Raw genomic sequence first — 16,345 nt, forward strand, 5'->3', positions numbered from 1 at the left:
TCGTTAGTTTCGATTAGCAAGGAATAGTTGGGACTCTTGCGCGGTATTCACATTAAAAAAGTTTGTCAATAATTTTTGTTCGGAAATAAAAAATATTTTGGTCGTAATGATTTATCATCAGTTCAATTCCAGACGACCTCCGTGGCATAGGGGTAAGGCTCCCGACTAGCAATCGGAAGGTCTCGGGTTCAAATCCCGGCGTGCGCAAGTAAATTTTATTTGATGAATTTGTGTTACTTCACAATTTGTTAATTAAAAATAATATATAGTGGCACGTTCTCAGTATCGCCCTTGTGTAAGACTACCATTCAGAATTAAAACGTTGCTTAAAATGGCTTAAGCCGTGTTTGGTGACCAGATCTGAATAGTCAGGTACCCCCCAATATCCTCTATTTCAATCTCATTCCCCTCCATGAGCCTCACAACATACCCTAATTGGGTCTCATTGGCACCAGACGGTTGGGAGCAGTTGAGAATCTTGTGCGGTATTAACATTAAATAAAAATAAAAGGTTAATGGTAATGTTAAAAAATTTAAAAAAATTACAAAAATCCTAAGAGAAAGCCATTGCACCACAAGGGCCGCCCCTTGCTAGGCCGTGTATGAATCGGGTACCCTTTATTGAAAGTACACCGTCGAGTAGTTGAGCTAGCACTAAAATAACCTGGCGATATAAATATCTCAGACCAACGATAAAGACAAAGTTTTATCGATTTATTTGTACCTGGAAACTCAGAACACATTGTTTAATGTGCATGGCATGCTCTGACGCGAAATCTGCATTAGAGAAATATTATAATAAGTAAGTATCATTATTTCAGTTAGGAGTCTGTATGTGATTGTAACTCTATTAGATTTGTTTTAAATTTAATTTAAGTGTCAATTAACTACCTCTAACATAATATTTTAACAGAAAATTATTTCAATTGTTCAAAATTTCATTTGTTTGTTTTCAACAGAAAATTATTTCAATTGTTCAATTTCAAAGTTTCATTTTCAAAATTGGAACAAATGTGTCAAGAATTCAGAAAAGCGATTAGGTACCTACTTATAATAAAATATTCTTTATCACAAAATTATTTTAATTCTATATTTGAAATATTTATTTATTTATGATAGTCTTGACAAGTAAAGTCAGATTTCGTGATTTTATAAGGGTCTGCGCTTTTACTATTTTGAAAAAGCTTTATTCTCTAACTGACTAGATTTATTAACGTGATTTTTCGGTGCTAAAATATAAATAAAATAAACTCAACAAACGTGTCGAAGGTGACTGACCAAGCAAATGCTCCACAAGTTTTTGACATTAATAAGATAATTTCAAATTAAATTAAATTAAAAAACTTAACTATCGATGCAATCGAAAAGTTAATATGCGTTTTAGGCACATTTGTATAAGTAGTTCTTTGAATAGTAGACCTCGCGGGGTTAATGTAAGAAAAACTGTAGGGATATTCTCAAAAAAAATTCAAACAAACAAAATGCACAGTTTTGAAACGTAAACGACGATTTACCGTCTTGGAATGAGTCGGCAATATTTTGAACTAAATTATATTCATTTATGAATGTAGCTAGCTATGTTCCTAACCACAGCTGACCGCAGATGTGTGTAAGGTTTGTTGTACCAAACATAGCAAGAAAGAAGGTACGAGAAGGTTTAGGTATTCGTAAAAAAATGTATTCGTTTTTTAATGTGAATACCGCGCAAGAGTTCAAACTACCCGAAGCCAACCGAATAGTTATTGGAATCCCAAATACCATGGTACATTGTGAGGCTGGGGAGAGTGGGGAAGTCTGGAAGGTACCTGGATTTTCAAATCTGGTCCCTAAACACGTCTAAAGACAGATTTGATGTCAATAGTAGGGATGACGCCAAATGACCTCAACTTAATAGTTAGCAGTATCCGGTATCAGATGACTACAACAACATTAAACGCTGAAAATCACATTCATAGAATGAATGCTTGCAACACGGTATCGCTACGTACCAAAACCCACATATCTGCCCTGATGGACACTGTAACCAGTGGCGGCTAGCGCTAAAAGGAGCGTTGGAGCAACGCATTCCCTAAATTTCGGTCAATCTAATAATAATAATTATCAACAATAATAATAATAATACCGCCAAAAATCAAACCAAATAACTGTAATACTATAATAGTACTAAGTTCAACCGGTTCGATTTTCGTTATTTGTAACGAATACCATAAGTCACGTGTTGCGAGCGGATTCCATATCGCTCATAGAGACTGCTTATTTGACCAAATTCCGGTCTGTTTTTTTAACACAGAATGAATTTCGTCATCGTTTTCCTCGTCGTCCTGCACCATGTGCGCGAACAATCGAGCATTTGGCTGAGGGTGTCGTGGAAAACCTTCAAATAAGCTTTCAGAGAAAAAGAGCCCATTTTCTTAATTTCTAACAAAATGGCAACCAATTCACATAATGATATTACTTTTGACCCACCTGCGTTAAAACAACAGATCGGAAATTGGTCAAATAAGCAGTAACAATAATTCCGCGTTCTTCAGGTGTGTATCGCTACATTGCCTGTTGTCAACTAATTCTCTCTCTGTCTACAACGGTTCCATGACAACTCAACACAGTGACAATTCAACACACTTTTAAAAAGTGATATAAAGTCATTAGAAACGATGATAAAAAAATTTTTTTAACCTTACCTAACCTACACCCAGTTATAAAGTTTTTGTTTCATCACTTTCCATGACTTTATATAACTTTTTAAAGATGTGATGAATTATCATTGCGATGATTTATCCGGTCACTGACAATTAACGCCATTTGCAAAATATATGAGGCACATTCACATTATGACATTATTTTTTGTGGTGACCGGATAAATCATCACAATGATAAATTCATCACATCTTTAAAAAGTTATATAAAGTCATGGAAAGTAATGAAACAAAAACTTTATTAACTGGGTTGAGTAGGTTAGGTTAGGTTTAAAAAAAATTTTCATCGTTTCAAATGACTTTATATCACTTTTTAAAGGTGTGTTGAATTGTCATTGTGTTGAGTTATCATGGAACCATTTTTTGTATATACACACTTAAGAGGTCATCATCATACATCAATGGTCATCATGGAAGAATAAATAAAATAATAGTTAGTATCCGATTAGTTGAGACTGAGGCCGTTGGGCAAACCTTTTCTCAAAACAATCAATTCCCAATCAAACGTTGCAGTTAATATTTTAATATTTTGTCAACAGCAATAATTGCTAGTTCAGTGGCGTGGCAACCTCCCGGGCGACCTGGTTAACCGATTGGGGGCCGGGCCGTGAGGGGGCTCGAACCAGAATATAATAACAAAACTATTAATATGTACTACGAAAAAACGTTCTCATTGCATTCCGTTTACATATTTGACGGTTAGCCCTCTACAACTCCGTATGGCGACAAAATTTCTTGTGACCAAAATATTGCAAAATCTTGGATTATATCGAATATTAGAGCCTTAAATCGCGTTTTTTACTGTATACTTTAGGATTGAAAATATTATAGGACTATTACTAAGCCTACGTTTACGTTTCACATGTCATTTGAAATATTCCCATTTTGGAAGGTTGAGTAGATGAATTCAAAATGATCAGGCAAGCAATCCATTAGCTACGAAGGGAAGTTTTATGTAACTGCCTTCCAAAAGACATAAAAAAAGATAGAAATATAAGAAAAATCTCATATGAGAAAAGGTCCAGTTTTAACTCGACTGTGTTGCATAATAGATAATTCTTACACAATTTAAATATGATTTACAACCCTTTTTCCAATAAAAATATCTTCCAATCGCATTAAAAAATAATGAGAGGGGGGTAGAGAAGTTTGTGGTTGTATGTATTTTTCTATGATAAAGCTGAAAAACAAAATCGTTGAAATATTTTTAGATTTCGCCAACAGCACCAACTATCGGGTCCACCTATTTGTTGCCGCGCCATTGATTATAATTATTAAATTATATATTATAAGTAAAACCAGATTTTCTAGTATCTTGCAAAACAAAGAAATTACGGCGCCAGTCCATAAATTACCAGCTAACCCAGTATAAACGGTAATTCCTTGAAAAAAGATAATTTGTTTCCAATGTTTATATGAAGTCCCCGGCGTTGCCCGGGCTCTACGCGGTGTTTTCCGAAATTAGAAATAAACATTAATTTTACTTTTATTTTTAACGTCATGTGTGCAAAATTTCATCAATAAATGACAAAATTCTACTGTAAGGGGTGGTAAATGGGATGAGGGTGGGGGTGGTATTGAAGGTTCCGTGCTAACTCAACACACCTTTAAAAAGTGATATAAAGTCATTAAAAATGATGAAATTTTTTTTAAACCTAACTTACTTAACCCAGTTAACAAAGTTTTTGTTTAATAACTTTCCATGACTTTATATAACTTTTTAAAGATGTGATGAATTATCATTTTGATGATTTATCCGGTCACCGGTATCGAAATATCATGTAGACAGTTACCTTCCTCTTATTTTGTAGGTCAAGAGCAAATATTGTTCGATCTCGAAATAAAACTATTGATTTGTATAAAAATCAAATCCGCACCGCCCGTCACAGAAAATCTTCTTTATAATGTGGAAGACACTCTCAGAATTGAAACGTCGCTTGAGATGCTTTTGGACATGTTTGGTGACCAGATCTGAATAGCCAGGTACATCCCCACCTTCCTCTTCTCCATATTTTCCCCCTCCCCGCTACCTTCAGCCTCACAACATACATCTACAGACAATCTTCTCTATATAAGTAGATAAACAACATGGTAACGAGCAAATGACTAACTGGCAGTGAATGATCCGGAAAATCGCGGAAAATTACAAAAAAGGTCACCGCACAATTTAAACATGGAAACTATTTCGTCATGGTAAGTCGGTAAACTTATCGCAATTAGAGTTGACCCAATCTACACACAGTTGGGATTGCGTGTATTGGTGCATTTGTATATCCGAGAGTGATGTCCTTACAAAACGTAACTGAGAAATAGAAATTTTTCTTGTGCAAGCCTACGTATAAATACTTATTAGTGTAAAGGAGATTTTGTCGAATATGAATAGAATATAAAAAGATTGCACAGATTTTGTCATTTATTTTTGGGGTATTATGCCATGTTGCGCTTCCTCCTTCTTTAACCAAAGTTTCAGTGTCCGTCATCAGGGTGTAATTACACATCTACCCTGATGATTGACACTGTAACGCTGTCCAAAACGTTGGCTAAAGTGGGAGGTAGCGCAACACGGCATAATACTCCAAAAATATACCGACAATCCTTTTGGCCGCTAGGCGCCAAAAGGCAATAAACTTCGGGGGTGATTACATAATTTTAGAAGAAAAAAATGTATCTAGTTTCTAAATTCCTATGTTTTAAGGTAGTTTTTTAGGTCAAAAAGTTGAATTGTTTGTATGGAAAAATATACATTAGAATTTCGAAAAAGTTATTTTTTTTTTATTTCTACCATCTTGGAAAATCACCTCCCGAAGTTAGCGCACTTTACCCCCTTTAAATTAAGATATTTTTTCTTTCACTGACTCGGCGGATCGCACTGATCGAGTGGAGAGCGAGTGAAGACCGAGTTGAGTATGCAGATGGAGGGGGTTCTTACTCGACCGAGTCATTGGGCCTTGCTTTTATCCACTGTCTCGCCGGAATCACTCGCTTGCTTCTAGGCCGAGTACCGATTGTACTGATCACATCAGCCGAGCGCTAGGCCGAATGCAGTCTCGGCTGAGCACGACCGAATGCACAGTCTCGGCTGAGCACTCGGCAGGTGTAATTCAGGCATTACTATGCAATATACATTCTAGCGGATAATACGCCTACGTAATGAGGTCATCCTTGACCTAGACACCAGTAACAGACCGACGCACCTGGTGTTTCCCACCAAACCATACTCACTTCATTAGGTTATCTTCAAATTTGACAATCATTTCTCATTATTCTTCATCGTTTAATAATATTTATTAATATTCCGCGGCAGATTGGAATTTCATCGTAATAAAAGCCTCGGGTTCAATTATTTTCCATAATCGAATAGTCGAGGAAATTGCTCCCCTCGAGGATTCTGGACGAAGCGCTTGGAATCCCAGGATTCCTAATAATCGAACGACCTTCCCGGTTCAACGTTCAATGCCGGAATGTAAGTAGGTATTGTGTTATAGCTATACCGTATTAATCTGCCTCCGCAAAACCAGTGTCTTGACCAGTGCTGGACCAAACGCATTAGATATAATTATAAACAAAAAGGGCAACCTTATCAATGGTAAAGTTGCCGCCTCACGCACGCATTTTTTTAAAATACCACTTGATGTCAACTTAATTACTATTGGAAACAACTATTTAAGGCGAAGCGTAATGCCAAATCACTATTTTGATTAATCTTTATAACGAATTGGTGTAAATTATGAATACCAAAAAATATGCTTTAGATAATTTGAAGGTTTTCCTATCGTTTCGCTTGAGTAGAATACAAATAAAAAATTTTATTACTCAATTAAAAATATAAATGTAAACTACAATTTTTTTAAATAGTAATGTGTGAACTCTAAAAGGAAACAACTATTAAAAAAATACAGTATTATAGCTAAGATTATCTGTGACAGTTTCACTTGATTAACTTTTTGCTTTCTTATAAAATTATTTACAAAATAAATAAAAACCAGTTTTGTAATTGAAATCGAACGTTTCTAGACTCCGCTTGTCAAACGATTTTAATACCTATTACCAATATAAGGTGTACCAAGAATATACGCATTTTTGGATTGTAGCTTCCTCTTAAGTCGTGGGAGATGTATAACATGCATAAAATAGTTTTTTAGTTTGTTATTTTGGGTTATTTTAATAAATAATACATATTTCCTAACCTTCAAACTTAACTTTCAGAAAAAATTAATCTTAAATGCATATTTTGATATATATATATTTGTTTCTTGTGGTAATCAAGTTGAAACCAAGTGCTATTTTAAATTGTGAGGCGGAATTCAGCAATTTTATCGAAACAATTAAAGGCAATGGAGACCCAAAATTACATATTTTGTTAAAATCAATGAGAGAGTAATTATCCGTATTGAAAGTTGTTAGAAAAAGCACCCACGATGTGAAATTTGATAGCGGTTCCAACCAGTGGCGGTACCAGTGGTTATAAAGATGAATCAAAGTAGTGATTTAGCATTAAGCTTCGCCTTAACGACTTAGGACGGGTTGTTTCGGAGAATTTGAACAATTCATCAAATTTCAACGTTCATTTTCGGGTTCTGTGAAAGACTTATTTAAGTTCTGTTTTTATATCATTGTAGGCTAGTTGCTTGACAAAACTGAAATAAAAACAGAACTTGAAAAAATCTTTCACAGAACTTGAAAATAAACGTTGAAATTTGATGAATTGTTCAGATTCTCCGAAACAACCCGTCCTTAGTCACGTGTGGTGAAAGATTGAATGCAACGGCCGAGACTTGCCCAATGCTACTCTGTCATTAGGCATTGAATGATAGTAAACATGCGGTCGGGCATGCAAGTGGAATACCTTCGGATGCCCACTTGTGATATTACCTTAATGCCCCTATTGTTGGTCGCATAAAACCAATAGGCATACAACCATATTAGAAAACTACGTATCTGAAATATGTTTTTAACACCACGTACTTTGAATACCTACGTCTGAATTCTCATCTGACAGCAAGTCCTCCATCATTTCACACGCAACATTTCCTATTTGTTAATTTAAATTCCTACTCTTAATTTGGAATGAAAGTGAGGAGATATTCGTATTGGACATGCGAATTATTTGTAACTTTTAAGACATGACAGCAACGTCTCAGCGACGGGTTATATTCTAAACAATTACAGACTATTTCATTAAAATGATTATTTTAAAGACCATAATTACTTCATAACTAACTAACAAACTAAGGACGGGTTGTTTCGGAGAATTTGAACAATTCATCAAATTTCAATGTTGATTTTCAAGTTCTGTGAAGGATTTTTTCAAGTTCTGTTTTTATTTCAGTTTTGTCAAGCAACTAGTCTATAATGATATAATATCAGAACTTGAATAAGACTTTCACAGATCCCGAAAATGAACGTTGAAATGTGATGAATTGTTCAAATTCTCCGAAACAACCCGTCCTAAGTAACTAAGTAACCAGCACGCCGTTTCCCCGCAGGGGTAGATTGAGAGGACGGACCGCCAAACAACTCGGTCTTGGCACACACTTATTGCCTCATTCACATTCATACATCGTCTCATACATATTCTTCTAATATTCTGACTTTTGACATGGCCCGATATTTAAAAATTTCCTACTACCACCACAGTAAACGTAAATTTTTTCTTGTGTCGTGATGGAGGAATTGAACTCACCACAGGTGGGACCACAGACGAAATGCCAAGTTAGCCACTGACCGGTTAATTAGTAATTTAATATTAGAAACGTAAATTAGAATGTGAATATTGCTCAGAAAATTAGCGGTTTAAAGCTTATCATGGATAATTAGAAATTATGTGAATATTGCTCAGACAATAAGCGGTTTCAAGTTTATCATGAATAATTAGAAACTATCTGAATATTGCTCAAACAATTAGCGGTTTAAAGCTTATCATGGATAATTATAAACTATGTAAATATTGTTCAGACGATTAGCGGTTTAAAGCTTATCATGGATAATTAGAAATTATGTGAATATTGCTCAGACAATAAGCGGTTTCAAGCTTATCATGAATAATTAGAAACTATATGAATATTGCTCAGATAATTAGCGGTTTCAAGCTTATCATGAATAATTAGAAACTATGTGAATATTGCTCAGATAATTAGCGGTTTCAAGCTTATCATGAATAACAAGAAACTATGTGAATATTGCTCAGACAATTAGCGGTTTCAAGCTCATCATGAATAATGAGAAACTATAATAGGATTTTTTTCAACAGATTCAATTCAGCGCTACTCATCGAATGGGGATGCATTACCCCCGAGATAAGAACCACATTCGCTCAACGACAATTCTGGTCCGTCATCTCCAAAATGTTCAAAGCACTGTACATCGACGTCAGGTCATTCAGTAGTTTGTCCCAATTTGCTGTTGGTGTTCAGAGTTTGATATTTGAAGGAGGAAGAACCTTTTTAAAGAGTACATGGCTTCTCTTAACTGAATTTTTCTCACACCTTACATTATGCTGATTAATATACCTGCTACGTGATATCTTATGGAGTGAAAACGAATCTCACACAGGTAATTGGGTATCTGTATGAGGGAAGTGTTGCATGTGTTAGGGTGAACAGTGGTTTTACGGGTTGGTTTGATATCACAGACGGTGTTAAACAAGGCTGCGTAATGTCCCCGTGGTTATTCAATCTACACATGGATTAACGATTATTATTTATTAATGTACGCAGGAATTAAAAGAGGTGGGATTGGGCGCGAATTTGAGTAATCTGAAAGTATGTTGCCTGCTGTACGTTGATGATGCGGTGATGATTGCTAACAGGGTGGAAGATCTACAGTCTCTCATATATAGAATGAACGAAGAATGTATGAAGAATGAGTTAACGATGAATGTAAGAAAGTCTAAATGGTGTTTGAAAGAGAGAGAGAGAGTACGAATACAATGTCCAATACAATATACTTGGAGCAGGTGGATGAGTTTGTGTATTTACTAAGTATTTTTACGAGAGATGGGAAGGCTGACAGAGATATTGAAAGGAGAGTAAATGCAGGTAACTCCAATAATGGAAGACTGAATGCTAACGCTAGTTGGCGCTAACGAAAAAATTGTCCAAAGAAGCGAAGCTAGCAGTCTACAATGGAGTGCTGGTACCCACCCTGATGTACGGAAGTAGGGCACGGAACTGGCAGAGAAAGGCTGAAAGTAGACTGAATGCTGTATAAATGAGATCCGTGAGGCGTATGTGTGCTAAAACCATGTATGATGTGTGAGAAATGTGGAGATCTGCAAAGAGTGCAAGGCTGATGTAAACGTAATGAGTAAGATCAAGAAAGGGAAGCTTAGAGGGTTTGGGCATGTAGATCGAAAGAGCGGAGAAATTCGGGGACGCCCGAGGAAGACATGGCACGACCAAGTGTATCAGATACTTGAGTCGGGCCATGTCCAGAGTCAGAATAATAGAAGAGTATGTATGAGACGAAATATGAATCTGAATGTGGCAAGGAGTGTGTGCCAAGTTCGAGTTGTTTGGCGGTCTGTACTCTCTTCCTACCCCTGCGGGAAACGGCGTGATGGTTAGTTAGTTAGTTAGTTTTTAGTTTTTTCTAACATTGAAATTTGTTGAATATCTTGTTATAATAATTGGATAATTTACATAGGGCCGTTTTGATGTTAAATCACCTCAAGAGTGCAATTATATTAATTAAATATGCATAATCCTTTCATCTTCTGTTACGAGTGATGGTTATAATGTAACATTATGAAACGAAATCATTATCTACTTTCATATGAGATCATTGACATGGTTTGATAACAAGTCTTATTGGCAATGTTATCTCCCCTGTTATTGGAATTTTAACATCATAAAGCCGGCCCTACTACAACAAGGAAACTCAATTGTTGGGGAGACTTTCTCGCAGGCAACAATGGGGGAAGAAGGCGAAAGAAAATTGGTTGTATGGCCATTCAGACCTAGTAAATTTTTTATGTGAATACCGCATTTATATACTCATACTCCCAACCATCTGGAGATAGTTGGACTATGCCATCCCAAATTGTGGAACGTTGTGAATGGGAGAGGAAAGAAATTGGGAAGGAGAAGGTGGGGAAGTACCTGGCTATTCAGATCTGGTCACAAAACATGGCTAAAACCGTTTCAATTCTGAATGGTGGTCTTACACCAGGGCGATACTGAGATTTGAGATTTATTGAGATTACACTCTGGAACGTGCCGCAAATACACTATATATTATTTTTATTAATCAATTATGAAACAACAAAAATTAATTAAATCAAATTTACTTTTGCAAAAAATGGCATTATTGATGTTGTTTTAGCTGAAAACATTTTTTTTTTTAAATTTTTCGAATATCCGATTTTTTATATGAAGATTTTCAGGAAATTTCAGTTTGGCTGTGAGTTGCACGGATTTCCTGAAAATCTTCGTACAAAAAAACGAATTTTATAAATTATAAAAAAAATCACCGCCACTGGTTCCAACATTGCCAACCTGTAAAAAGATGCCATAACACAACGGGATTGCAGGCCTTTACAATTTTTTTAAATTGAGCCGTTATCAATAACAACCCTTACGTAGATTCTCGCTTAACACCATCCGCCTGTTTTGATTTATGCAAGAAAGAAACATGGCCAAAAAGTGCCTTTTATTTTATTTTGTGGATGTTCAGGCATAAATATTTTTTTTTTTTACGATCATTTTATAAATAACTTAATTTGCCACATTATACAATAAAATCATAACCGAAAATTAGTTCGAAAGTAGGAGATTTTGAACTTTAAAGCAGTTTTAATCTAAAACTTTGTAAAAGGTAACAAGTCGATGAAATCTTGGCTCTAAGTTTTCTACGTTACTCTCGCGTTTTACGAAAATCAAACTAACTCAAGGCTTCAGTTTCAAAATTATCAATGCAGTATACCTGATTAATAGTAGACATTATATCCTTAAACTGTTGACGATTCAGTTTGCACAATTTCGAAGGATGTGGCAACGCTAAGTTAAATTGTGCACTGTTGACTTCACAAAATCAACTCTCCATTGACTCAACATTATTTGACTAGTTTCAATCAATCCAGGGGGGGGGGCAAGTGCGAAAAGTCGTGAGAAAACCAAATTCAACGAAAGCAAACATTTTTTGGGAATTTCATTTTTACAATGTTACAATTTATCTATTTTACTTACAAATTGTGAAAAACAGTGAATCCAATTGAATTCCACCAAATTTACAATTGATAGATACATTTATTAATTACATCAATCAAAATGCAGCTTTGTGTAAAATCTTGAAGTCACTGGAAAATGTCTACTTCAGAAGAAATGTGGTTTAAGAGCGTAGTCATTCTCCTCAAAGCCACGAGATCATTGTCAGGTGGGTCCTGCGTCTTGGAAAAATAAAAATTGTGCTGCCCTGCTCTAGTGAAGTAACAGGGGACTATGTAAAGCGTAATACGGTCCAGAACATCAGGATTGCAAATGTCAGCATTGAGCAGCTTATCACAATGTTGAGCTTTGATTGAAAACAAATGGAACTTTAATGGATCTGTAATGCATTTTTTACCATCTCCCCAAAGTAAATAATTGTTTCTTGTAGTAATAAAGTGATAACGATGTGTTTAATTTTGATGAACATCTACGGTTATTTTAATAATGCGTGCGTATAGAGTGGTTTCAAAATAAAAATATTTGTATTCAAATAATTTTAATCATTGAAGATAATACTAGCGATTCTCGAACGAAACTTTGAAACAAAAAAAATTGAAAAAAATTCGGGCGCATCTGGGACTTTCCAACTGCGCTAATCCGTCTTCATTTCCTTGTCATATTTAACTGTATCATACTTCGAATAAGAACTACAAAATTATCTTAACACGTATTTTTGATTGGTTGCTAACTTTATGTATGGTCGCAAGATTCAACTCGAACTAAATTCTGTACCTCAGAAGTCAAAGGTCGGTTGTCCAGTTTTTTATGAAAATGAGTTATGTATGAGCATGACCTTTTTAGTTTTTTAGTATCAGAGGTATAAAGTCCTACAACAATGTGAAACTATGTTAGGTCAACATAAAAGGTTTGGTATCCCCACAATGTTCAAAGGAAAATTTTTAATATTTCCTATCTCCTGAACAATTTCAAAACTGTGACAACCGTCCTTTGACAGTTGAGTTACAGAATACAATCTAGATAGTGTATTGTATACAGAGATGTGCTTTATTTCAAATAAATCCATTTCAAATGGAAATGCAAAATGCAAAATGGGTATTTTCCATTTTGCATTTTAAATGCTTTTCTGAAAACCATTTTGCATTTTGCATTTTAAATGCTTTTCTGAAAACCATTTTGCATTTTAAATGCTTTTCTCAATGCATTTTCCATTTTAAATGCTTTTTTTGCAACATTCTTACTACTATCTCCACTCATCTTTTTTTCATAAGCCCCAAATATCAGCCGGTCCTCAACCTCGCTATGAGAGATAATTTACATTTGTCAAGTTGCTCCCTGGTAGGAGCCCTGGCAATTGAGTGATACCATTACAAAAAATACTGATTCAAATACTGAACATGGGGCCATGACGCCGTAATATTAAATGTTAGATAGCAGTTTCTATGTTTTTACGTTGGCAACATTAGTCCCGCGCAATTTTTTTGTGTTTTCATAATCTGTAGTCGTGGTGTTTTTGGATTTACCATCATGTAATATGTTTGTTCTACATTGATGTCCATTATTAAATGAACAAATTGTTTAAAAATTTTATAATTATTTTAATTGTTTGACCTGAGAAACCATTTTGCATTTTCAATGCATTTTGAAAATAGGTATTTTGCATTTTGCATTTGAAATGCTTTTCTAAAAACCATTTTGCATTTTGCATTTTCAAATGGAAAAGTTTTGACCCATTTCCATTTTGCATTTCAAATGGTTTTGGGTACCCATTTTGCACATCTCTGATTGTATAAATATATGCTATTGGGTTTAATTGAGTATACCATATGGGTTCTTGTCCCAGATGCGCCCGTATTTTTATCAGATTTTTCTATTTCAAAGTTTCAATTGAGAATCGCTAATATTATCTTTAATAATTAAATATTACAATTTGAGGTTTTAATCGTTAAGTTTATTAATATTATAATCCTTTATTTTAATTCGACTTGGAACACTTTGAGCTTTGTTTTTGTAATATCTGCAACCGACTAGCCAAGTTGTAGGTTTTAAAACGACCGATTAATGTATTCGACTATAAATGTGTTAATATGACTTGAATGACACGAATCGGAGTTTTAATTATGCAAGACATTAAAATTCATTTAACTAACACTTGACAATAGGAGGGTCATTGTTGCGGGTGGAAAGGTGTAACCCAGCGACTTGTCGACGAATCAAAATTGTCATTTATAAATAATCAAAATTATACCCACGCCTAGAGCCAAAAAAATGTGCTTACCACGGAGGAAACAAACCCCCGTAATAATATTATTTTTAGAACGTATCAGTTTAATTCCTTTTAGTAATAACTATTTAATTCTCCGGAAAGGGAAAATAATGAATTTAAATAGCTATTTAGTTCAAATTAATGTATTGGTAATTAGACGACTTTTCTTTACCCCTATTTTGAAATTAATGAAGATACTCGAATTTAGGTTCTTGGTTTGGATTTTATTTTAACAAAATGGCTATTAAAATGTATTATTTTCGCCTCTCCGGCAAAATAGATGCTCCTTATTGTAATTGAACTATTAAGAAGTGTTTTTTTAATACATCTATTTAAATTTCATTTTTGTTTTCGGTTATGAATGAATGCAAATCTTGAAAGTGGAAATTAACCCACTTTCCGACATTTAATAGACTCGTTGACGATGACAATACATTCTACCAATTGGTGGCAATTACGCGCACACCCCGACATATACGCATTTTTTCTGAAATTCGATGACATTATAGCAGTCAATATACGCAAACGGTCTTTACCAATCGGGATTTGGCTCGGTTAGTAGAGTTGTCGACTCCAGTTTCTGGGTAGAAAGGTTTAATCCTTAGTCAAAACAAAAGAAGTTTTAAAAGACAATTGAAAACAGATGTATTTATTAAAGTAAAAAACTTCGTTGTTACGGGTAGATTTAAAAAAAAAATCTGAATATTTACCAAAATTGTGGATAGTGACAAGATCTAAATAGCTAGGTACTACCCACCTTCCTCTTCCCCATTACATTCAGGGTTCCGTGATAACTCAACACACCTTTTAAAAGTGTGTTGAATTATCATTAATGAATGGAGTTATTCAGTCACCGTAAAATTCTATGTATATGACTTTTAGTGTGATCTAGAAATTACAGACTTGTCTCTCACTCATGAGGATGAGTTTATTCTGCAACTACATCTGAATAGTCAGGTATCATCCTTCCAACCCTCCTCTAGCTCCTCTTCCCTCTTTGAGGGATTTACAACTTGGAATTTTGAGAGCATCTTCTTTTTTCCGCAACAATGGACATGCCATGGTTTCACCGGATTCGAGCAGTCAAAATTCTTGTGAGGTTTGATATTAAAAATATATCGTATCATCATTATATGTATGTCGAATTTAAACAAAGATGTCTAAGTTCAGTGGAAGAAGCACACGGTCCTTCCATTGAGAACTTCGATGTAACCTCTCTTTCTTTAGGTTACGTGCGCTGTACATATTATGAGAAAGAGAGAGAAGTGGGTTACAACGGAGTTATCAGCGGCATGCCTTTAAAAATAATGTTTGGCAATAATAATTCAGACAGGAAAGTAAGTCCATAATAATATTTTTATCATATCGTTGTTATGTAGACCAGCACACGTGATTCGATGGTATCGTGAAGAACTTTCATTTTCTTTTTTTAACATGAATACATCGATGTATATATATATTCTGTATAGTTGTAGGTATCGCAGCCAGAGTTGACATACTCATACAGGTGGTATATAGCTTGCATACAGCATGTTTCAAATATGTTATTCGCTTTAAGGCGATGCACCACGTAGTAATGCAAAATCATGTGTTTTTTGTTTGAAAATTTGGAGGCCTAGAAATGTTTGAGATGCTTTAAATAAACACCGCGAGTATCATACATCTTGGCTTCTGAAATAATCGAGTATTTTTTACATAAGTCTTTTTATAAGCCCAGAAAAAAATAATTTATAAGTCCTATGAAAACTGGTTTAAAGTTCAAAATCCCATTTTCGGTTATGGTTTTATTGTATAATGTGGCGAATTAAGTTATTTATAAAATGATCGGAAAACATTTAAATATTTATGCCTGAACATCCACTAAATAAAATAAAAGGCACTTTTGGCCATGTTTTTTTCTTGCCTAAATCAAAATGCTGGATGGTGTTAAGCGGGAATTTAAGCCTTATCGCCATCTACGTAAGGAGTGTTATTGATAGCGGCTCAATTTAAAATATTACACGACGTAGTGCATCGCCTTAAGGAAGAAAATTTATGTGAAAATCAAAGTTACAATATTATTATGTTTGCCACGGCCCACTGTGTTTCGTTTCATACAGCTAGGCGGAAAAAAGTCACTTTGGAATTCTTGAAAAATGACGTCATGCGGGTATTGACAGGTAGTTAGTGTGACAAATGTTTTTTTAATTGGGGTAATTAATGCACGGGTTGACTCATAC

At 34.8% G+C, this 16,345-nt stretch overlaps 1 protein-coding gene across 9 annotated transcripts in view; it reads right to left on the reverse strand.

Moving 5' to 3' along the window:
* Nucleotides 1-16,345, reverse strand: part of ACC (acetyl-CoA carboxylase) — a 188,388-nt gene that overhangs the window by 94,363 nt on the left and 77,680 nt on the right. The gene's annotated exons all lie outside the window — the stretch shown is intronic.

The sequence above is a fragment of the Hesperophylax consimilis genome, chromosome 27, assembly GCF_061612785.1.
Source record: "Hesperophylax consimilis isolate HC1 chromosome 27, BYU_Hcon_1.0, whole genome shotgun sequence".
In the NCBI taxonomy this organism is placed as follows: Eukaryota; Metazoa; Arthropoda; class Insecta; order Trichoptera; family Limnephilidae; genus Hesperophylax; species Hesperophylax consimilis.